Source organism: Pezoporus occidentalis, unplaced genomic scaffold, assembly GCF_034315485.1.
Source record: "Pezoporus occidentalis ecotype Australia unplaced genomic scaffold, CSIRO_AGI_Poc_V1 ctg8, whole genome shotgun sequence".
In the NCBI taxonomy this organism is placed as follows: Eukaryota; Metazoa; Chordata; class Aves; order Psittaciformes; family Psittacidae; genus Pezoporus; species Pezoporus occidentalis.
The window spans coordinates 11,358,931-11,383,467 of NW_026916158.1; the positions used below are offsets into that span (position 1 = coordinate 11,358,931).

The 24,537-nt window shown below is 38.6% G+C and overlaps 1 protein-coding gene across 8 annotated transcripts in view; it reads right to left on the reverse strand.

Moving 5' to 3' along the window:
* TBL1XR1 (TBL1X/Y related 1) overlaps nt 1-24,537 on the reverse strand; it is a 116,073-nt gene that overhangs the window by 58,568 nt on the left and 32,968 nt on the right. For all 8 annotated transcript variants that reach the window (XM_062603168.1, XM_062603161.1, XM_062603169.1 and 5 more), the window contains exon 2: nt 5,194-5,258. The gene's annotated coding sequence lies outside the window, so the exon portion shown is untranslated. The remainder of the gene's footprint in view (nt 1-5,193; nt 5,259-24,537) is intronic.

Sequence of the window (24,537 nt, forward strand, 5' to 3'; positions counted from 1 at the left end):
TTCCCAGATGGTAGGTCTCTAGAAAAAAAGTCTTCTGCACCTCAGTCGCTTCTTAGTTAAATCTATTCTGACGGCTCATTAGTAGAATAATTTCTCAACTGTTGTAAGAATAGCTGTTATAAATTTGTTTTCTCTGTAAATCAGGCTCCATGCAACTAGGACGGGATTCCAGCCTTTTCAAATGCATTTTAATGTGAAATGCTGACATCAAGTCTTAAGTCCATTTGATTATTTTTCTGTTTATATTATTAGTAATCAGTTTTTCTGGCACTCTTTTCTGTTCCAGTTCAATCATTCAGTTGAATTACTTGAACTCCTGCTGAACTGCACCAAAAAAAAGGAAAATTAACTAATGCCTCATTTGATCTTGTGACCATAAAACTTGTGTTTTCATCCCCTCTTTAACCTTTGACCATCTATTTTCCCCCTTAATATGTGTGTTATGTACCTGATAGTTTTAAATTTGTTCCATTTATTCATGAAAAAATAATCTGCTCTGACAGCTGATCTGCCCTCTATTCATTTTAACTACTGCTGGCTTAATTCTAAAATCTCATTAAGAAACAAACACTTAAAATCCTTTCTTCACAGTCCATCATATAGCATATTATTTGACTTACTGTATGCTCTTTACCAGAAGTGCATGACTGTTTTCACAAAAAATGTTGACTACGTTAATAGAGAAAGCAAGCTTGCAAAAGAGTGAAATAGCTGAATTTTTAAAAGCTTTTTTGCCAGTTTATTACAGTAATAAAGTCCTCTCTTTTTCATATTGTTGGACTTGAATTTAGTTTAATTTATGCTAGTGAATTAATATTTAAAAAACAAAAAAAGACAGATGTCGAACACCTGAACACATGATAAACATTCTTACAACACACGTAGACCATAATAAAATATAGTCCATCTACAGCCAAAATAAATTAAATGAAAGGGAAAGATTTCATTATCATTGAGTACAAGTGCTGCAACTACAGCTCACATTTGACATCAATACCATTCATTTGTGTGACTATATAGGTAATGCTCAGTATTAACTTCAGGAGGATCTAGATCCCTTGTCTTGAATAGCTTTTAAATATTTTTTATAAAATCACAATCAGAACAGCACACATGACCTTCATTTACAAATACAGGTCCATTAACCCAGTGACTATTATCTTTATTTCTATTCACATGGTGAACTAGAAGCTTGGTATGCAGGTGCAGGCTTCTAGATCTGGCATCCATGCCGACGGCCATGTCAACACAGGGTCTTTGGTGGCCAGGTCTCTGTTTCTCCAGAGTAACAGCAGTATATTCAGTGTCATTCTTCTCAGCCTACAGACATCCTGTTGTTCTGCAGCAATATTCATTATCTCCCAGCATCAATACCACTGAAACTAAGGGCAGCTTTTACTTTTGTTGACTTGAGCTACTACCAACTTTCTGTTGACAAGAAGGAAACCAGGATCATGACCTGATGATACAAGTGACATATTAACATGGTTTTCTCCAGACAGTAACATTAACGTGCTCAGATACAAAACAGCCTGTCCTTGGGTTTTCTTCACAACATCCTACTTCACTCACACCTAATACCCAGTTTTGTTTTTTAAATTTGCAGCAAACCTAGTCATTGTCAAGAACATTTAACATTGTATTGCTAATTCTTTCATATAATAGAGCAGGAAAAGGGTTATTTCAGGTTATGCAACTTCACCATGGGCATATGGCAGTGAACCCACAGCAGAAACATAAAATCTCCCTCTCCTCTAAAGCAGATGGCATGCTGATCAAGTAAGATATAATCTAATGCTAGCTGTACCACTGCTGCTATTAACTATTGAACCAAAACCAGTATAAAGCAGTAAAGACAAAAAACCCAAGGCAGGGGAGAGTGAAGCATAAGGAAGACAAGAAAAAAAAACAAAACAAAACAAAACAAAAAAAACACAAAAAAAGCTGTAACATAAGACAATGTATCATAGCAGGAACAGCCTCTTTTCAGGCACATTTATGATTTAAAACCTAGGAATGGCAATAGGCAAGGAACAGCTATGGCCTTTATTCTGTTTTAGAGGACGTTTCCCAGATTTGAGATACTGGCTCACTTCCCTTTGCTTTTGTGATTGTGCTGCACTGGGCACCTGCCAGTGGCTAAATATCCCAGCTGCTTAGATAATTACATATTTATGATTCTGCTGAGAATTCTTAGTCAAAGCTTATTTCTGAACTGCAAAACGGTTACAGAATCAGCAGAGAAAGTTCTCTGGCAAATGCTCCCTCAAAGTAGAGCCACCACTTCTTAAAATTCTTAATGACAGTAGCTATCCTTTCACTCAATTCATTCAGTAGTGAACTTTAATGCTACAAAAAAGAGGCAAGGGGTGTTTTCCTTCTGAATCAGAAAGTGATCTTACTGATGTGTTTAACTTGTTTTCTGTAAAGAAACAGAATTTAAAAAAAACTTGCAGAAAATGGATCAGAATGCAGAGGTACGTAAAATGTTTAATGCTTACCAAGTATCGCCCTGCCACACGTTTTTTTTTCTGTATCACACTATTAGCACTTTAACAAATATACCACTAGATCAGCTAATTCATGCTGATCCAATAAACAAACTTATGTATGAACGCTCTGACATATTTCTGAAAATTCAGCTGTAATCAGTTATTGGAGAAAACACGCTGCACTTCACCTTCCTTCACTGACAACAGCATCCACTGGTTTCAGAACAGTCCAAAATTTCATGCTGTCCCAAGAATTATACCTAGTTTTCCTTCACTTAACAGGCCTTTTTTGTTAAGCCTTTGCATCCTTCTGAGATTCTGAGGAAGGTTACAGTTGACTGGAAGAATGGGAAGGAGAACTTACACCAACTGAACACTGAACACAACCACAGTCTTTATTAGTAGCCTATATCACAAGATCATTTTATTTAAAAAAAAAAAATTGCCAACAGTTAGAATATATTTTTAAGTGGTAACTGATACTACACCCTATTTAGCTATCAGTTAACATATTGTACATGATGCAAAAAATAAGCATTTTTAATTACTTTTAAAATAGAAAAGCAAAGAAAAAGCAGAAGAGGAAGTGTAACGTCTATGGTTTACACCCCCCGCCCCCCCTTTTTTTTTAGTACCAAGAAATGGAACTGACAATCATGATCAAAAATGCAAGGATCCTTTCTGATTCAAATATATGTATTGAACACGGGTAGCGAAGTTCTGTTTGGGAGAAGAACACAAACTGCTTTTTTAGGTCAACCTCTGGCCCACACTTTCTCTACATACATCAGAAAATAAAAACGTAATACAAACCTATAAAAGTCTTCTTTACTATAAACCAGATTAAGTTATCGCTACTTTGGGGATGATGAAGAATGTGTCTAGCTTGTCTCTTAAATTACATTCAAACTGTTCCATAGTTAATTAAGAGGTAATTGTTCAGATATCTCTAGAATAATAAAATAAAATAACTTACAGCACAAAAGCAGCCCTTAAAGAAAAGAGTGGGAAGTCTTTCACTTCACTACAAGAGTTGAGTATGTTTTATGATCACTGCAACAACTAGTATGCCCTTGAGACTGTGCAATTCTGAATTTCTAACATAATTTGAAGGGGGAAAATTAGGACAAAATGCAGTAACATTTCAAGTACAGTCTTTCTGTATTTGAAAATTTTATGAAGTATAAGGACTAGGTTAATATGGAATGAGTCATGTTTTTAAGAGAAGCAGTAATACAGACCTATATTTTAAACCATAACTAAAACCATACTCAACTACTACAAAATAAAAATAAATCAGAGTAGCTTTTATTTGGAAAAAGGTCAACAAGAATAATGAAAACTCAGCAATAATAGAAAAGCCTGAGAGCATTGCTAGTTTCAGTTTTGGAAAGTCAAAATACCAGGCTAAGTGACCAGGTAAAGATGATGCCTTCTCACTCAACAAATTCATGCCCATCAGCTGAAATTCATCCCAAATCAATACAAACGTTACACGTATCACCTCTGAGCCTAAACATCAGGCTATTAAATGACATATACACACAGTGCAGATCTTATGATTTCAAAGTTATATTCGCTTTACTTAGTGCCAAATACATGCTGATTACATTTCACGCTGTGATGTCTTCAAGACTCAACAGAATAACTTACTGCATTTCAAAGTAAGCAGTTACATCCAAGCAAACTCTCTTGGAGTCATTTTGCTCACAGGGTGAAGACAGTGGAGTTTTAAATAAATTATATCCTCACTCAGACCTTTGCATATTCTTTACATCCATGTCCACATGCCAATCAAAGGAACCCAGCTCCTCTTAGATCCCACATTGAGTTTTCAATATGGAAATACCATCTCTTTAATTTCTGTTCTGAGTACAGTGATCTAGAGATGCTTGAAATACAAAACTCAGGCTAGCACCTTATGCACTTATTTCTTAAGGCTAAGGCTGCAGTTACCATTCTTGTATATCTCAACTGTGACAACACAAGATACCACAACTGCTGAAAAAAGATTTGATCAAAGCTGAAGCAGAAAGCTCCAGCCCTTCTCTTCAGACCTCACCTCTGCTTTCCATACGCACAAGTATCAGGAGGCGTTAAGTAAACCATAAAGACAGTCTGCAAATGCAAACTTCCAATAGTCTGTAACATTGAGTAATATTCCAGAAACAAAGTAAGATTGCATGAACCAAACCGCTTTCCAAAGAAGCTAAGACTTTAACTTCACTAGGGTTATGCTGTCAAATGTGCTGAAGCAAAATACACCTGACATTACATAGAATTTTTATATTATCTTAATTTTTTCTTCAAGGAGAAGCTGTGAGTCCTGAAACAAACTGCACAGACACCCAACTTGGGGCAACAGAGCACTCAGCTTGGCTACAGCTTGTCCTCAACAGGCTTTTGGCAAAAGAGGAAGCAAAATCAGTTGCCAACAGGACAAACTATGTTATTATCAAGTCACGCTTCTCGCTTCAAAATTAACACGCTGCCTTACTTTCCACAAGATAAAATCCAGATGCAAGTGTAATGTTTTAGTCATACAGAACAATGGTCTAGATGTTTCCTAAAAAATTAAAATAATCCACTTGTGTACTAAAAAGTAGTTATTCTAAAATATACTATTTGCAATACAAGTCAGCTTATAGTCTATTCATGAGAAGGAACCACACCACCTCCAATCAGTTAAAAAGGTACTTACCATTGGCAGTGCATTGATATGTGGAAACTTTCCTTTCAGGTACCTCTTGCCACAGAAGGGTGATGCTGACAAGGCAACAGACAAAATAGGAAACGTTATTTACTATTTTGAAAATGGTGGTGTTAACGCAATAAAACATTATCATGGCTCTTTTAGCCTACTCTGTTTAAGGAGCTGAGTGATTACCACTGAATTTGCACACAGCCCAGAGCAGCAGCAGCAATCAGGCCAAGAACAGCATGCAGAGCTGGGCTTTTGCATATATCCTGTCACTACCCACATCACACAAACTGCTCCCATGGGGAGCCTGAAACACAGATCTTTGAACAAATAAGTCTGTTGTAGGAATACTTTTACCACCAGACCTCTAGAGAGTCTTATCCATTCAGCAAGAGCACCAAACAGAACAACCTGCGTATAAGGTTGTTCAGAAAAATCTTTGGGAAGTTAACTAGGCAAAGTAGGTAGCTTAGAGTATCTTCTGCCCATGTCAAATTTCTTCAGGAAATAAACCTCAGCTATCGACTTTTAAACACTCTAAAAATCCCCAAACAAAAGAGTCAACATTCCAGTGGTCTGACCTCCAAAATGGTTACATCCACTGTGTTTGTACCATGTACTGCGCTGAGTAACTTCATTTAGGTACACAGGTGCGCCTATGCACCCGGACAGTTACCAACTCCTGCAGTGACCTCAGTAATTAAAATAACCAGCTCACACTAGTTGCTGGTGAAATTTGACGATATGCACATTACAGAAATACTCCTACTGCAATATTCAAGAAAAATCTTTCCTATGTTCAAAAAATTAACAAAAACATAATTAATCAATCCATGCTCCTGCACATTTTTAGTAATTTTATTTACATATCAATAATTTCACGCACCTAACAGTTAAGTATAAGAAAACATATTTTGATGTCCAAATATGTGTTAACTCAATCTACTACTTATTCAGTAATGACAAATTATTTTAATTCACACCAATATTTGACTTGTTGCTCTCCATGCAAATACTTGCCAGACTACTTTTCTCTACGAAATAATCTAATTGCCAACTCATGAGAGCAGGAAGGGTGACAGATAGACGTGGGTGACGAACGAAGTATTATCAGACTATTTTTAGATTAAACTATTTACAAAGCATCCGTAAACTGCATTAAAAAACTTTGACTATGAGCACAGAATAACCATGGGGGTTTGGACTCATGATCTACACAAAGTTCTCACATATAATTTTCAAGCTCAACCAGCAGGAAATGGTTTATTATAAACCCATTTTTGGACTCAGCCAAAAAAAAAAAAAAAAACAACAAAAAAGCTGCAGCAGTCAGGCTTATTCTATCCTTAGGATATCACCACACCACCAAGGCAGGTAGAAACGTAACCTTCGCAGCCCAAATGAGAGACACTGCAGAGAATGAAGAAGAATGCAGGAATGCTGGGAATTGAAAGTATTTGCAAATATGCTCTTGTTTCCTTGCTTAGTTGTACTGGTGATGCAGAAATTACGTAAATAGGCTGAGGAAAACTCCACTCCTCAGTGGCACAGTTTCCTACGTGGAGCTACTCAGAAAGTTTGTTTTTTCCACAGCAAGAGTTGCAGACCAGTAGAGAAAGCTTTTACCACCTTGCTTGGAAGACCCCATAAAAAACATTATTAAGGAAAACTTCTATTATAAGCAAATAACAGAACAAACCACCAACCGACCAGTGTTATTTTGAGAACAGTCTAAATCATTATAAAAGCTGTGCACAGAGAAAGTCAGAGGAGGGCCCTTCTGCGCCATTCTGAGTATGACGCCTGGTTTGGGTTATTTCATTTGGGAAGGAACATGGCAAACATAAATAAAGGATGATTGCACAAACATAAACCATTTTCTTCAATGAAAAAAGGCTTTATTCACTATACACTGCCCAAACTGTTTCCTTCCAACACCTCTTTGCCCTTATGCAATCTTCTGAAACCTTTCCATGTGATCTGTAGAAGAGGCTTCTTGTCCTTCACTTTGTATTTAAACAGGGCAGTGACACAGAAAGAACCTGGAAGCAAAGACTCAAGAGCAGAGAATGACTGATTCATTCCTCACTCATGTTAATTGGTTGAGGGCTCCAGTTTTAAATAAGAGCATTTGAAATGACACGTAAACATTTAGAAAACTCTGTGATGTCCTTCTTCAGGATCAAGTGCTGAGTACAAATGCCTCAGCAGCAGCTTTTTTTGTTTCCAGATTTATCCTATTGGATTTTGCAATTTTAACATGTATCTTGAAACAATGCAGGTGACTGCTATAATTTAGTCATTTTTAGACAGTATCTCACCTTTACATATTGACCTGTTACAGTGATTTAAGCAGGTGCCCACGTGTAGTAACAGCTGCAGTATGTGACACCTAGAAATAATCCACCAGATGCTCTTGAACTGGATAAAGCACACCTGGAGACGCAGTAGTTTGTGAGTTTGGATCCTTCATCTTGGAGGGTCTGGGGGCTCACTGCTGACTGATACCTTCAACATCGACTGAATACTGTTCTGCTCGATTTAACTAAGATTTTTGTCTGTCCTGACCCGCTCCCTGGCAGTCACCCAAAGCTCACCAGCTTTGGCCACACCGGGATTTTCTGCACAAGACTGACACACTTGATGTCCGTTTCTTCCCATGAGAGTGCACCCAGACAGCTCACTACAACACCCAACATCATCTCCTTGGAAAGAGCATTCCACTGCATTGCATAGAGGGCAGCAATGCCCAAAGACATACTCTTGAGAGCTGCTTGTATGCAGAGGTGGCAAAAAGGTCTGAGCAAACAGGTTGCACAAGACAGCAGTTCCCATCTGCAAGACCAAAACTAACATGCCAAACTAACTACCAAAAAAACAAATACCAACACATGTTGCTAGCACAGATTGGGCTGCTGTTATCAACCAAGTAATAATTACGCAGTACAAAGACAAAACCACAGATAGAAACAACCATGGCACCAGCAGCAAGAAATCTGCTTATAAACCCATAGCACAGATGTACACTAATGTTAGTCCTTACCTGTTTCCAAACATAATCAGTTCAATGCAAAGATCTCTCTAAAAGCTATTTGCAAAAATGTTTAGACGTTTACTTAGAAAAACACCATCATTTATACTACTTTCTCCTATCTATCTGTTACACTGTGTTCATACTAAGGCTAAAACAATGTTGTCTGCCTGAGTTCTGAGATGCTTTGGTTCCTCATGTGAACATGTGCACTCATGTTTTTCTTCTAATCCTCTTAGGATCACACTGTTTGTACTACTTTCTGAGATTTTAGTGCTATTTGAGCTCCAACAACAAATTTAGTCATTAAATGTTGTGCTTTGTGAATTACAAAAGCCTTCTAAAGACACACTATCTTTTCTTCTAAATTATCCTCCAGTATCCTGCTTTTATCTGGATTCAGTATCTGGAAAGAGTGTCCCAATCAAAATAGAATTAAAAATAACTAAATCCTGGATATTCCCCTCAGTAACTAGGCTGCAAAAAGCATCAGACAATAGTTTTAAAAGCCTAAATTGAAAACTAATCACTCCATTGAATCCTTCCTTTCATTTGGTTAATAGGCATATACAAAACTAACAGTGATTCTAGCACTGCAGTGCTTGGAACATAAACAGAGAAAATCAAAGTTACTTCTTTTAATCACGGTTCCACAGCAATGCATGGCAACTTCTTTAAAAACAATTCAGCACTTCTACAATAACAGCTGCTTTTCAGATATTACAGAAAAGCTGAACTGAGACAAATACCAACTCACAAAAAAATAAAAAAAAAAACAAAACAAAAAAACAGGATAAACAAATACATATACGAGTGGAGGGGGAAAAATCATCACCACACCTGAGATGCATTAAAAACTGTCATTAGCTGCAACTAGTTGGCAGCAATGGGGTTCCTGCTGAAAAAAAATAACATACACAGACTGCTCCAATACTCCACTCTGATGGAGGGGATATCACTGAGGGAATTTTACACCATTCAAAGTATCCAAGACCTGCCCAGAGACATATCCACCTATATTCCTAAACTCTATCTGAAATGTTTTTTCTCTATTGATCCAGAAAACTTTATTTTCTGATCTTCAGTCTGTCTTTAGGCCTTTCTTACTTCAGAAATATGGGAAAACATGACACTTTCTGGATGTTTCAAAGAAGAAACATTTAACTTATATATTTATACCACAGAAGAGCTGCACCAGCTTTCCACACCTCAGAAATACTCTTTCATATAGCAAGCACCTGTATTTCAACGGATTTATGTGAACCAGCTAGTAAAACAAAACAGGATATCTGAGGAGATAAAGAATAAGAACTAGGGAAGCAGACAACACTGTTCTGCAAAAAAGATTATCTGGATATAGGAACCACTCTTCAGAAGTGCACAGAAACAGGATTCGCTGTGCAAAGAGAAACACAGACCAGAGCAAAAGAAAATTGTAGTAGCTATATACAAGTTTAAACGCCGATTTCCATGGAAGTCAAAAATTGAGGCAACCACAGAAAATAGCTTGTAGCCTACTGAAAGGAAAGGGGAGGAAACCATCTTAGCCAGCTCTATTAAAAAATACTTAATGCACCAGAGAAATCTTGTCAATACCAATCAGCCGGTACCACTGGGGAAGGAGGAAGGCTGGGCTGGGCTGCAGCACAATTTCACTTGCAAGGCATTTAAGTGAAATTCACTGGTAAGTAAACCAATTTCCCAATTCCCACAAACTGAAAGTGAAGAGATCCTAGAGAATGAAGTCAAATCCAGCCTAGACTGGGGAGGAGTATAAACAGTTATTCCTCAAAGCACTATGTGTTACATGAAGGGGCTAGAGTAGTCACAAATCCCATCTTCACAGACTGCTACATCTAGGGTCAGGGCCCACCTATGTAAATTCAAGTACGGCAATCTGTGCTGCTTGTTCATTTTCTGAAAATAGTGGACATGATGACTAGTGGCATATTGATAATAATTGTAGCACAATAATAATTTTTTGTGGTTTTATTCTACAAATGAGTCAGAAATTTAAATTCATGACTACAAGATTAATCAGAGAAAAGACTGAGAATAACAGCTGTCAAAATACCTTCTTCCCTTTCCATGCTTCTGCTAACAGAGCCTTACATGTCTGTTTTTAGATACTGAGAGCAAGATATTGATCTGCTTTGGGACTGGTGGTGGCCTTGCAAAAGAATCAGTCTAGATTATGGCAAGCATCAGAAATCCTCACTGTGGGGCAAAAGCACAACTGCACTTCTTTCTTAAAGAGCTTAATTTATTGAATTCGTAAAAGTTGCCTCAAATGTGCCACGATTTGAGAGGTAGGATACACATTTTAATTAGACATCACACTGGGCTCAAAATGTTTAAGTAAGGAAATTTCAATAAATAACAAGAGGATATGACAACATTGTAGTATTTTCAGCCCTCACGAATGTAACCACCATTCAAGCCCTGTCCGGGTTTCCCCCAGTGTCAGTAACACTGTCACCCTCTTTCTTGGGCAACCAGAGGTCAAATGGAGCATTCTTTCAGAGTAAAGGCTCGACCTGCATTTCTGTCAAGCCAAATTACTGAGCCTTGGAGGACATTTAGACAATGTTGAGGGATCTGGGTTCTGCTGCCAGACAGCCTTTGCAGATAGTTTGACGGCAACAGCCTCAAGAAGTCCCGCTGTGGCCACTGACCCTGAATATTGTATACACCCAGTGCTGCTGAAGTTGTGGCTCTCTTCCTATCTGAGAACATGCTACAAAGGCTGGTTGCCTTCTGTCTGCCTCCTGCAGGAGTGCCTCACAGGATATTTGCCCTCGCAGCAAAGTACTGGTTTTAAAAACAGACGCACACCAAAATGTTATAAAAATCTACCTTGTGATGTTGGGCACGTAAAAGTAATAGCACAGTCTGAAGAATTAGGATCTGAGAATTCTTTAGCCCTCATAATTATAAGTTACTTCAAATACTTAAAAGCACTTAAAAATCCGTAAGTATGGAAACATTTTTCTGAAAACTTAGTCATTCCAGAGGTCAAAAGTAAACTTTGTGGTGGAGCTCCGGCTCATGTACTCCAGATGTTCCTCAGATACAGCTCCCTAAAATAAGGTGTTTGTAACACATTCCAGATTCTTCTTAAAATTATTACTGCTATTTTGTGTAAAGCCAAAGAAAGACATAAGCCACTCATGCTGCCAAAAGAAAGGTGACACTCACTACCCTGAAATCACCCGTTAAATGTATCAAAGAATAATTAAATATTTTATTCTAGAAATAGTGCTCATCAAAAGCTGCGGCACTTATGCTTACAGTCCCCTCTCGTTTCCCTAGGAATTTTTCAAAACTGAGTGACATTTGGTGCATAACGTACTAGTGCAGTATTCAGAAAAATTCTGTGTCTTGCTCACATTTTCATACAAACAACCAACACATTAAGCTCTTCGTATAAAGGTAAATCCTGTGATTGAGTGGCAGTCCAAGTTGCCCAATACCAAGCAACACAAAAGGAATTCTTCCCTTTTTCAAATCTCCACATCCTACCATCAGCAGACAACATCATCTTTCCTACAAACCCTCCTGTCTCTGCCCTTCCCATGCTCCACCATTTCTCTAACAGTGTAATTCTGCAGTGTTACATGAGGACTCTGACTCATAAGGAGTTAAAAAAACTACCTGGATAGGGCTGCCAATGCTCATGCACTGGTTATCCAGCCATTCATGCTAAAGGGACAACTTACTCAAACACAGCAGCTACTGAACTGTGACAAACTGCAGACAAGGGTACAGGAAACAAGACTCTGCCTCTTCTTATCACAGCAAGCTTTCCAGGTTCATGAGCAGATAAGCTATCCCTGTAGCAGGTACTAAAAACTTAGAGGGCAGAGGGACGGCACACTCATTCCCAAATAAACTGCCTCTTGTCTGTAAGAGTTCAGAGGGTGTAGCTCACCTGAACACTTTGGCTTAGTTTTATTCTCAAGTCACATCCTAGCCAAAAGCGACCTGCTATTGCATGGGGAGAGCTGGGTATCCTCCCACCATCCCGGGTGGGTACTCTCGCCACTTCCTTTTCCCTAAAAAATGTAAAAATAATAGCTTTGTATCACTCCCACCAGCATCCACTGCAGGGTCAGAAGAGGACAGAACTGGCTCAAGAGCAGAAGAGAGTACACAGCCTTGAAAGGGAAAAAATGCGGTAACAGCACTGCCATGCCGTCAAAATACACCTCTGTTTCCAAGGGTTGCATGGTGCCTTGGACAGCAATGGGGATCCCAGCAGAACAATCTCAGAGCAAGCACGAAATGATGTACTAGTTGATATGAGTCATACCAGAAATAACGCAGACACTAACTGTACTATATATATATATGTATTATTCTATTGTCTCTTCAAACCATTTAGATACCAGAGCTGAGAAACTACGTCTGTCACACTGATTGAATAGGAAAATAATTGCATCAATATTAGACTTAAACATGGAGTAAGAGACACTGAAACCTATTCCAAAGAATAAGCAGCCTACACTACAGATAAACATGGCAAAATATTTACTTTAGCAGCATGGCCGAGGAAAGTAGAATTTATTAAATAAATGGATTAAAGTCATTAGTCATCAGTGGCATTAGACTAATCTAACTATGCCACTTTTTCTTCACCTGTTTTTTTCTTTGAAAAACAGGTCCTAAGCATGATCAAGGAAAACAAATATATTTGGCTCATCAATGACAGCATATTCAAAGGATTTGATTAGCATCAGGATATGAAGCCACAGAAGAGAAGACTTGCATAAAGACCATCACCAGGCTATGATTAATTGATAATCTAACAGTGCCCTTACTCAAGTCTGCTGTAAGTAGTAAAGTGGGGCTTAGCTACATGTATACAGTTAACTATGTACCTCCCACACCCTACGTGGTCTACTCTGAAATAAACAAAAAAAAAAACTTTTCCTAAAACTGCTGTTCATTTTCTTAATTAACATTTCAATTATATTGGGCTTTCCTACTGTATGAAAGTGTTCTTCTTGTTGCAAATGGGTGGGAAAAAAAAAAAAAAACAACAAAAAAGAAACAAAAAACCTAAGTACACTTCATTTGTTGCCAAAATGTATGAAGTCAATATTTTTGTTTCATTGGAAATATTTTCTGTTGAGTTTCCTACAGTCATTGCAGCTATACAGCTCAATTTACAGCCTCTTTGAACTCATGTATTACATATACAGAGCAATGCATAGCAGGTGTTTATCCTACAAGCAAATGGAAGTGTGATTAGATAACCTATTATATCACTTTGCAAACAGTTAAAAAAAAAGTGAAAAAACTTGCTAATGTTAGTTCCCCAGCACCTTGTATTTTCCTTTATACAAGACGAAAGACTTTATCCAAACAAAATTGCAAGGGACCTGAATGATACCTGAAGACTGGCCATACTGGATCAGGCCAAAGGGCTCCCTGGCCCATTACCTTCTCTCCAGCAGTGACCCAAAGGCCAATAGCCAAAGGAAGAGTGAAAACGGCACCAACGCAACCTAGTCCCCTAAATAATCTCCTTGCCTCCAGCCATTTTTAACTCTGATAACTTTTCAGAGCACAATTTGTTTGGTCTCCATGTGTTTAGTAACCTCAAAGGAATTATCTTCTGTTAACATTTCAGTCCCTTAAACATTCAGCATTTACTTCTGGTAAGGAGTTTTACATGTCTGCTCCCTGCTCAGAAAAAGAAGAGCTTGTGTGTCTCTCTCTTTACAATTTTATATATACACGCTTTAAATACCTTATTGGCTTAACTTGATGTTTCTGTAAGAGAAAAGGAACCTCTGACCCCTATTCACCCTCTCCATGACTCTTGTGTCTCCACAGAACTCAGTATGTCCCACTCCCGTGTTGTAATCTGTCCTTAACAAGCTGCTGTATTAAAGACCTACACATGGTCTCTATATTATGATTTGGTATGACAACTGCACACTTTACATGGGATTAAGTGAAGTCTCCCATGGCATTTCCAATCTTCCCGCCCTTTTTGATCTTTCTAGCATTACCACCTTGATACAGTGGTCACTCATACAGACCCACTTCTATGGACAATTTTTACAACACCCACAAGAAAAGAAAGGCACTTACACATTGTTATTGAAGGTGTTCACCTATTAAAGTATTCATCTAGGAATATGAAATGGGGAATTAAGCATCTAACATAGATTGGTAAATGTTAAAATAATGCCATTACATTTCAAGTCTATTTTTGAAAGAGCACTGGCCAGTATGTGCTCATCAGCATAAGCTCACACCTACAGAAGAACTGAGATTCTTACATATTAGTTTTTGTTCTGGAAACTATTAAATTCCAAATCTTATAACCACAGTAACCTGACTAATGCTCTCCTCAGTGTCTCACCTTTCCACTTCTGTTCTTCCCTAAAGCTCCCCATAAACAGGGTTAACAGCATTTTGTTTTCTCTGCGATAGGCATGTCCTAATAGTATCTGTAAAGGATGTGTCAATGCTATCACGAATGAAATGACTTTAAGCTTTCTTAAGAACTTTTCTGAAGAACTGAGACTACATTCACCATCTTCAAAAGTATCCCACAATAAATTTAGTTTTGTCAAGCATGTTATTTATCATTTTCAAAATCCATACAAAAAAATGGAGCTAGTTACAACCCTCTGCATTAAATGTCTTTTTAATCTCAGCGAAAGTCTACTTGATAACTTGGAAAGCTGTTAATGGATCAGGCTTCAAGTACAAGTAACTAACATCTCCAGCCAGGTGAAGACACACAGCAATTGAACAGGAGCAAAAGTCAAGCGGAAGAAAATATCTCAGATTTAGCTAAATCTACTGAAGATGGTGTAGCTGGAAACACATTTTAAATAACAAGGAAAAAACAAAATCATGCAGCTGAAGAACAGTTATGAGAAACAGTTTATGCTATGGGACTCCTGTTATTTTAAGCAAAAGCAGTAAGGACTCTGAAAGGAGTGATTCTGCCTAAGGAAATATCTAGTGTATGGGGCTTTTCCCTTCCTTTACTTTTTGATTCTTATCTTGATTGTTTCACACCAGAAATTTGAAATTGGCTGAGCTGCACATCCTGTAAATCTCGTTCAAACTAGAACAGGCTGAAGATAGGATTTTACCACTTGGGAATTCTGCCTTTGTGGTTGCCTGCAGAATTTTACACAACTGCTGTCAGGACTTCATGAAAAAGGTGATTTTGGGGCTCTTCCCATTTATTTTTTTTTTAAGTCACCTCACATTTATCAGTGATCTACTAGACTGATCAGAGAAAGTAACAAAGACTCAAGTCCTCTAGTCTTGGTCTTTGATTTTCCAGCTTATTAAAGATATAAAATTTACTCACACCTTAAAGATACTTAGATGTAGGCCTGCTACATTTTGCTCCTTTCTTTTGTGATCATGCTAACACACACTTGTTAAACAAGGAAACAAATGACAAATGCTCGGGTGAGGAATATCAAACACACACATTTGTCAAAAATACTCCACCTAGTAAAAGTATTTCCCCTCAGTGTCAGACATGTCAAATACTGGGGTCTGGTTCATCTCCAAACAGAACACTGCAGATATTATTTTAGTCACACCTACTCAAGGGCTTTCTTCCCCCCTTTTTTTTTAGCTTTTTTTTTTTTTTTGCTGTGCTTTTCAAAGTCAGTGGCATGATTCTAAAATGGAACAGTATGAAGTATTTAGCACTAATAGACAGGCAAAGCCTATACAGTGCTATGTAATAAACGCACAGAACTTGACAGCCCAATAATGATGTATCTTCCATCTGCCCACAAGCAGTAGTAACAACCTAGGTTTACAAGCTGCTGCAATTCAGAAGAGACTGTTTACCAGATCAGATAAAAACAAGGTTCAATATATATATATATTTTGTTGCATGACACTGTACAGCTGCAATCATTTATCAGAGTTTTTCTCGTGTCTTATCATTCTTATCACCACCAAAGGAATAAGCAAAATCTTGGAATTACAAAAATGCCTCAGACACTAGCATTTCTGACTCATTTAATACATCACAATTTTTTTTACACCGACTTTATCCAGAAATAAATCAACTTGCCATATTCTCATAGGAATACTACTACTAGAATGATTTTGACACCTTTTCAGAGAAGTCTCATTTGACCCTCTTGGACTGCACGTGTAGCAGGCTGTGAGTGCACACCACAGACACAGTGACTCTTCTGCTCCCACAAAAATAAGAAGGATGCCATTTTCCTACTTGCATTTGTAGCCTAAGCAACCTAAGTTTAAGAGAAATTGGCACTATCTGTTCTTTTCTCAAGTTAAAATACTTTCATTATGGCATTTTTAACTAAATAATTTGTTAATGCAATGATTTAGAAAACATTACTAGTTTAACATTATTATGAACAAAAATATCTTCCTGTAAAGTAGTAAAAATAAACTACATTCGTTTTTCATAGCCTGCATACAAAAAGTTAATTTTTATTGCTTCAGTGTGTAAAGACTTTACTACAAAATTCTTAAGTGAGTTAGACAACTGCCAGTCCCCAAAGCAACACATGCCAAACACTTGCCAAAATTTGAAGATGTTAGCTGCATGGACAAGCCACAGACCACCCATGGCCCCACAGGGCAAAGATGAGTGTGGATGAAGGCATACAGCTACAGTGAAGTGCCAGAGAAGCAACAACAGCATAAAGTGTTTGCAATATATGCATTAACCTGATCTGTGAAGCCTCCCATCACTACACAGAATCCCACTGTCCCAGCACACACTATATAGCCATAAACGGTAAGATAAGGAAACAGACATGAATTCTAGCAACATGGCATAATGACACTCAGTATATGCACACATATGATGGAAAATGTAAATAGACATAGAGGTTTACTTCTTGGCTTGCAATTGTAACAAAGGTATCGGCTTTTCCCATCTGTTAGTGTGTAACAAAATTGCCAATAGGGCAATTAGATTTCACATGTAACTATGTAAAAACCTCTCATGTGACACATTTTAGACAGAGAGACATACTGGCAAAATATTAAAGGCAACATTTGCATTTATTTTGATTAACAAACCAGAAAGATACTACTGAGGATTCAAATAGTCTGCTCATCCTTAGCTACTAGAAGACTTCACCTGGTGAGCTCAATTCAGCAGACATATCTGAAGCACTCCACGTAAACCCTCCTGTGGCGCAGTGTGACTCTGTTTTTTACTTTTTTTAATTAACCATTTCTCACTGCTATTAGCAATGACATAAATCACGGTTAACGGATAGATATTTCCTAAGTCACCCAACAGATAGCTGCAGCACTGCCCTTACTATTGCCCCATCAGCTGAATGAAGTTACCAAGATTCAGACGGACTTCACTGTGGCTGCTCACAGCCTGGACACACGCTGGAATGCTTCCAATACCCCCTTCCAAAGGAAAGGTATAGATACTACCTAAGATAAGCAGCAGAGTTATTCATGGCCAGAGAGACCCAGAAAAAAAAAAACAATAGAACTGAGGCATGGTGAACTTAAATATGCTGGTAAAGATACAGAGCACAGGCACTTTTCTGGTATCAGTTTGTGTTTAGAAGTAAGAAAGATTAAAACACAAACCCTACAGATACCACACGGTAAATTTCAAACCCCGCTGCTTATTATTTTGTTCCAACTGGAACAAAACAAAAATAAATGACAATGCCCAAAGAAAACTGGAGCACAATAGCTCCAGCCCTGGCGCAGGCATGCTCCTCACAGCTGGACTGCATCTCCTGCCCAGTACCACTGCTTCATCATGGCATGAGGAGAGTAGAAAAGAAGAAGAGGGAACACCACAGAAGTATTGCTGTTTGTTCTTCTTAAAAAGTACTATTTTTTCACCTTTGGAAAAAATTTCTATTAAAAACAAAACAAAAAAAAAATCTTACTCTTTAATTGAAATTCTTCACTGTGTTTTGACAACACAACCCTGCTGCAGCATCCTTGGTATGTGCACTATTATTCTCCAAAAAAAAAAAAAAAAACAAAGCTTTTGCAGTGATACAGTTCATCTTGGATCACATAATTTTAAGGTTGAAATTAAAAGACATTGGTTAATATCAACCGGATCTGATAGAAAAGACACAAATCCAGAAATCTCACTGATGCCCTAAAACATCTGTCCAAGTCAGACAGAGAGGAGGGATGTGTTCCGATACACACCACATGTCTTGTAAAAGCTCTTTGAGGGAATAGCAGCACTGATTCACACAGGAGATCCTTCAAGCATAGGAAATCCTTCAAAACTTTGGAACACAAGACCAGTTTACACTGGAATCACACGCTATTATTTCCATTTTCCATAGAGTAACTTACGGATTTCTAAATACAGGCAGAAAGAATTCATGACCCTCTTTCTCATGTCTCTGAAAAGTAATGATGGTCAGAGTACAACCCAGTACCAAACTATTTACAGGTTCAGAAATTGAAACTGGTACTTCAAACTGACAAAAACCACACACACAGGCAATTCTCTCAGGAAAGTGCTAATTTGTGTACACAGCAATGCCTTACGCCAGGACTGCTGACCCCTACACTAACTCAAGGCCATGCTGCAGGCTGGCAGAGCTGAGCCACAGCCGGGCAGCAAGAACACCACCACTCCGGCCACGGTGTTTCTATCTTAACCAGCTGCTAAGAATAAGTTTAGATTTTAATTTCAAATTCCATTTAAAATTTTGGCAACTTATGCCAAAATCTGATTTAAGCTACTATAATAATTTCAGACAAATTAAATATTCAAACAATACAGGAAGTTTTAAAGAAAGCTAAACCACCGATGGAACTGCTGGAAATCGGAGGCATAGCATTCACAAAAAAACATTTATTTATTTATTAAAAATGTTAAGTTCTTACACTGGCACAGAAATGATTTTTAATATCCCAACCAGTTCAACTAGCTTACTTGTATGTACTCTGTACATTCAAAGATGGGATCTCTGAATCTGCCAATTATAAGATGACAACCCCCCACTAATTCTGAATATCAAAGAACAAGATCAGTTAATTTCAGTACTCACAAAATAATACTTTTTCCTATTTTTAAATGCAAGAGTTTTCAGAAATAGTCCCTCTTTATCCAGTATACTGAAACAGTAAAATTTAGTGAAGACTTTGTGCATTAGATACCCGATTCACCTAAATGCCACTTTACACAGTAAACAAGAAACATGCATCAACTTGCAACTTCATAAAAAGTCCTGAAAACTTAAATAACCTGAAGGTTGCTATATGCTTTAAAAAAAAAAAAAAGCAGAGCAAAGCAGTAAATCAGCCTGATTAGCAAAAGAAATACCAATTTTACTACAACTCACTGCTAGTAGCAAATCAAACATTTTAATAGATTGCAGCACAGCTATTTTCTTGATAAAGTTTGATTTCTCTAAATCCAAGACAAAATTACAATCAATTACTTCAAACAAGGGCTTCTGTGTGTTGATTAAATTGTTTTCACTTTGATCCACCCTGGGCCTAGCAGACATTTCTTCTGGTATTAAGTAGTCAAAGGTGTAAATTAAACCTTGAAAAACCTCCTTAAAACAACATCTATTATAAGCCTTGACATTCAAAGAGCAGTCAAAAATCTTTTTCTTTTGAAAGTATTGAAGTGGGGTAGCAAAGGCATGCAGCAGTAGGCAGTCTCTTTCTAGATGTAAGTCACTGAAAACAGATCCAAAGAAATCCCTAGCAGGACAATCCCATATCCTGAGGTGGCCAGTGCTCCCTCAGAGTTAAAACAGCCAGCACCAACCAAACCATTAAGGGAGTTTAACTACTCCATTCTAACAGCCATGTGGCAGACCAGGAGCTCTCAGATGCTGGTATTCTGGTAAACTGTAACTTCCATGCTGCTGAACAAAACCCATCATTTATACAGTGACAGCATCTATTACAGTTATTTGTACCATGATGGCACTGGGGTTCCAACTGCAAATAAAATCCCCAATGTGCTAAGCAAAGATATAATATACCTGTAGTTTAAGGATAAAGCCAAATTCTGCAGAGATGTAACATAAGGAGCACAGAACCGCCCCAGTGAAGCGAACAGGGCAGCAAGAGGGGTAACAGCAGGCAATGGACACCGCACACTGCACAGAGATGAACTCTCAGAAAATGGGTGTGTAGCAAAGCTGCTTCGGCTTCTCAGGTTGGCCTGAACCCCTCCAATCCACCAGCACTGAGCACTGCTGACAAACACAGGTTTAGGCTCTGATGTAAAGGCAGCCAAGCTCCAACCATCCAACACAGCAGGAAGGCCTAGAGACCACACAGAACCAAAAGAAAAGGGTCCTTACTGCCCTCCTGCGAGGCAACAGCAAGGCTGCATGCGTCAAGTCTATTGATTATAACATGTGAGAACTCCTGCTTGGATTGACATTGAAAAAGAAGAGAGATCTGTGATATCCTCTACACATTCAACTTTACACTTGGAGAAATCAAATTAGCATTTTGAATAAAAAGAGCAGGCACTAAAAAGCGTAAAGTACCTGCAAACTCCATTCTCAAGTTCCCACATGTTGGAATTGCTCTTTCTCCTGTCCTGACAATGAACTTTGTAAATGAATTTGAATATATCTCACATTGTCAAATATCCACAATTTATAAGCCTGATCTCTTTTGTAGTAGATCAATTTTACAGCCTTATTTTCAGCGACTGATATTAACATGCCACGGATCACAAAATTAGAAATACAGAGGTCAATATCTGAGCACTACCAATAATTACAAAAAGCAGTCTTCATGTTTGGGGTTGTTCTTGTTTTCTTTTTCAAGTTTAGCTTTATAATTTAATTAGAATCATAGAATGGTTAGGGTTGGAAAGGACTTTAATATCATCTAGTTCCAACCCCCCTGCCATGGGCAGGGACACCTCACACTAAACCATATCACCCAAGGCCTCGTCCAACCTGGCCTTGAACACTGCCAGGGATGGAGCATTCACAGCCTCCCTGGGCAACCCATTCCAGTGCCTCACCACCCTAACAGGAAAGAATTTCCTCCTTATATCCAGTCGAAACTTCCCATGTGTAAGTTTTAAACCGTTACCCCTTGTCCTATCGCTACAGTCCCTAATGAAGAGTCCCTCCCCAGCATCCCTATAGGCCCCCTTCAGATACTGGAAGGCTGCTATGAGGTCTCCACTCAGCCTTCTCTTCTCCAGGCTGAACAGCCCCAACTTTCTCAGCCTATCTTCATACAGGAGGTGCTCCAGTCCCCTGATCATCCTCGTGGCCCTCCTCTGGACTTGTTCCAACAGTTCCATGTCCTTTTTATGTTGAGGACACCAGAACTGCACACAATACTCCAGGTGAGTTCTCACAAGAGCAGAGTAAAGGGGCAGGATCACCTCCTTTGACCTGCTGGTCACACTCCTTTTGATGGAGCCCAGGATACGGTTGGCTTTCTGGGCTGCAAGCGCACACTGCCTGCTCATGTTCATCTTCTCATCAACCAACACCCCCAAGTCCTTCTCCACAGGGCTGCTCTGAATCTCTTCTTTGCCCAGCCTGTAGCTGTGCCTGGGATTGCTCCGACCCAGGCATAGGACCTTGCACTTGGCGTGGTTAAACTTCATAAGGTTGGCATCAGCCCACCTCACAAGCATGTCAGGGTCCCTCTGGATGGCATTCCTTCCCTCCAGCGTGTCAACCGAATCACACAGCTTGGTGTCATTGGCAAACCTGCTGAAGGCGCACTCAGTCCCACTGTTCATGTCAGCGACAAAGACATTAAACAAGATCGGTCCCAACACTGATCCCTGAGGAACACCACTTGTTACTGGTCTCCAGCCGGACATTGAGCAATTGACAACAACTCTTTGTGTGTGGCCATCCAGCCAGTTCTTTATCCACCGAGTGGTCCATCCATCAAATTGATGTCTCTCCAATTTAGAGACAAGGATGTCATGTGGGACAGTGTCGAACGCTTTACACAAGTCCAGGTAGATGACATCAACTGCTCTACCCCTGTCCATCAGTTCTGTAGCCCCCATAAAAGGCCACCAAATTGGTCAGGCAGGATTTCCCCTTACTAATAAAACACTAAATTTTATGCAGACTATAGTAATCTGCAAGTAATTACACTGAGAAAGAAGAGAGTAAGAGGGCAATTGCCACATGAAGTCACCTCTCTTAATCATACCTGCAATTATTTTTGTATTTGGTACTCATTCAAAACTAATCTTTTTGTACTTCACTTCAATAATTCATATGCAGCAGAGCTGTACTTGCTCTCACTTCTGCATGCGGGCACCCACCAAAATTTCACTTTCGATATCATAAAATCTCAACTCATTGGCAATTAATTTGTATATCTCAACTAGAAGCTTCTGTACAGTTCCAATCCTATATCCCTTCTAGAGCATCAGTAAGAAACACCAATGACTAGACCAAGAGCACTCATTTTAACTACAATGTCAGAAGACCAATGAAATTGCTCCCATTTGTATGGCAGAAAATAAGGAATCAATAATAATGTAAAATATATATTTTATATAAAAAAAAAAAAAACACCAAAAAAAAAAAACAACAACCAAACAAAAACTGAGAAACTCTCTTCTGAATTTAGGTTTCACTGCATTAAACACTTCAAAAATCTAGAAAGACCGTGAAAGGCCAATACGACCACAAGATAGTAAGGTGCAGAAATCAATAAATATACGTTTTCTTTTTTTTTTTTTTAAATATGGTAAATTACATGGTAGCAAACACTGAGATTAAATCAAATGGATCTTCATGTAAGAAACAAAACAGCTGATACATCAAGCCCTTCTAAACCTCCCATATTTTCAAATAGGGAATGCTGTGAAAAGAATGTATGACAGAGAAATTGTTTTCTAGGGGCATTCAGGTTTTTCTTTCATTTCAACTAAAAACTTTTATTAAAGGAGTGTGATCTCTAAGGATGTACCTTTAAAGAGCTTTCTGAAAATTTGCTTTGTATTGAGTATCACTGGTTGGGATGCCAAAGGAAGAGGACAGAACCCTCTGATCAGCAGATATAACCCTTTCACTAGTTTGGGAAGGATTCTACTTAAAGTCATTTTTAAAATCTTCATATTGTAGGATCAAAGCCTCATTTCAGATAATTTCCGGTTTGGAGACTTTAGGGATTCATGTTCTGCTAAGTCATTGCTTCTGTGAACCAACTGAGCTCAGACACTGGAGTTCCTCAAAAGAATGGGCACAGAAGTATCCAGCAAGATGTGCCTGGCATCTAATTGCCACTCTGGCTCCATCAACTTGATTCACTTTTATTCACTTCAATACCTGAGAGATTTCCAAACAAGGCAGAATGAATCTGCCAAACCCTGATGTACACCCACACCACAATGACACTCACTGGACTGAGTCTAAGAATGGGACACCATTTGGGAAGGCTAAGAAAACAACTCATTAGAGCAAGAGGATAAAAATCTTTTACTCCATGAACACTGATGTGCCATGTAATACAAAAGGCTGTTAAACAAATATGATTGACTCCAAAGGAATATAGATAACATAAATTAACATATGCAGACAACTTATATGTCAAAACGGCAGGGGCTTGTCCCACAAAAATAAAGCAGCAAATACAGAAAGACAGTTACTGACTGTGTTTTGATTTTAGCAACAGAAATTAAAAATAATCCAAAATTGAGGATGTAATTGCCAAAGGGAAAAAACTAAACACTACAGAAAAAGAATAATCGAGACTGAAGACAACAAAATTATCAAAGGCACCTGCTATCACAAGAATAGAAATGAGATCTTTAGAAGCCCTGAAGGACTCCTTACAGGAAAGGAACAGGAAAACCTAAAAAAAATTGATCATTACAGATTTGATCATTTTAGCACACAAACAGAGATGTACTAGAGATGCTAGAAACTGCCAAAGGGAATAAAAACAAAAAGAGGGGGTGATGGGGTGGGAGAGGGGGTGTACTGTATTCATCTTGCCTGTACCATGCCAGAAGAACTCCCCGTCTTTGCCACCCGCATCCAGAGCCCTGCAACCTGTTGGTTCTGTGGCAGCTGCGTCACTCTCTCACTTCACAGCCACAGCGCTCCAGGAAAACAGACACCGGGGTGTAAACATCTCTGTGAGGCTAATGCATCATCTTCTAACAGATTTTCACTGATTGCTCTGTTGATGGCTTCTGCCCCAAGACAGCACTATTTAGTCAGAGCAGAAACACACCATATCAAAGCAAAGCACGAGTTACACTGTGTTTTTCCACTCTGACCAGAGAGCCATTCACGGTGTCCTTCTCCCTTGCCCGTGAACACACACTACAGAGTACTTCAGTTGCCATGCCCAGA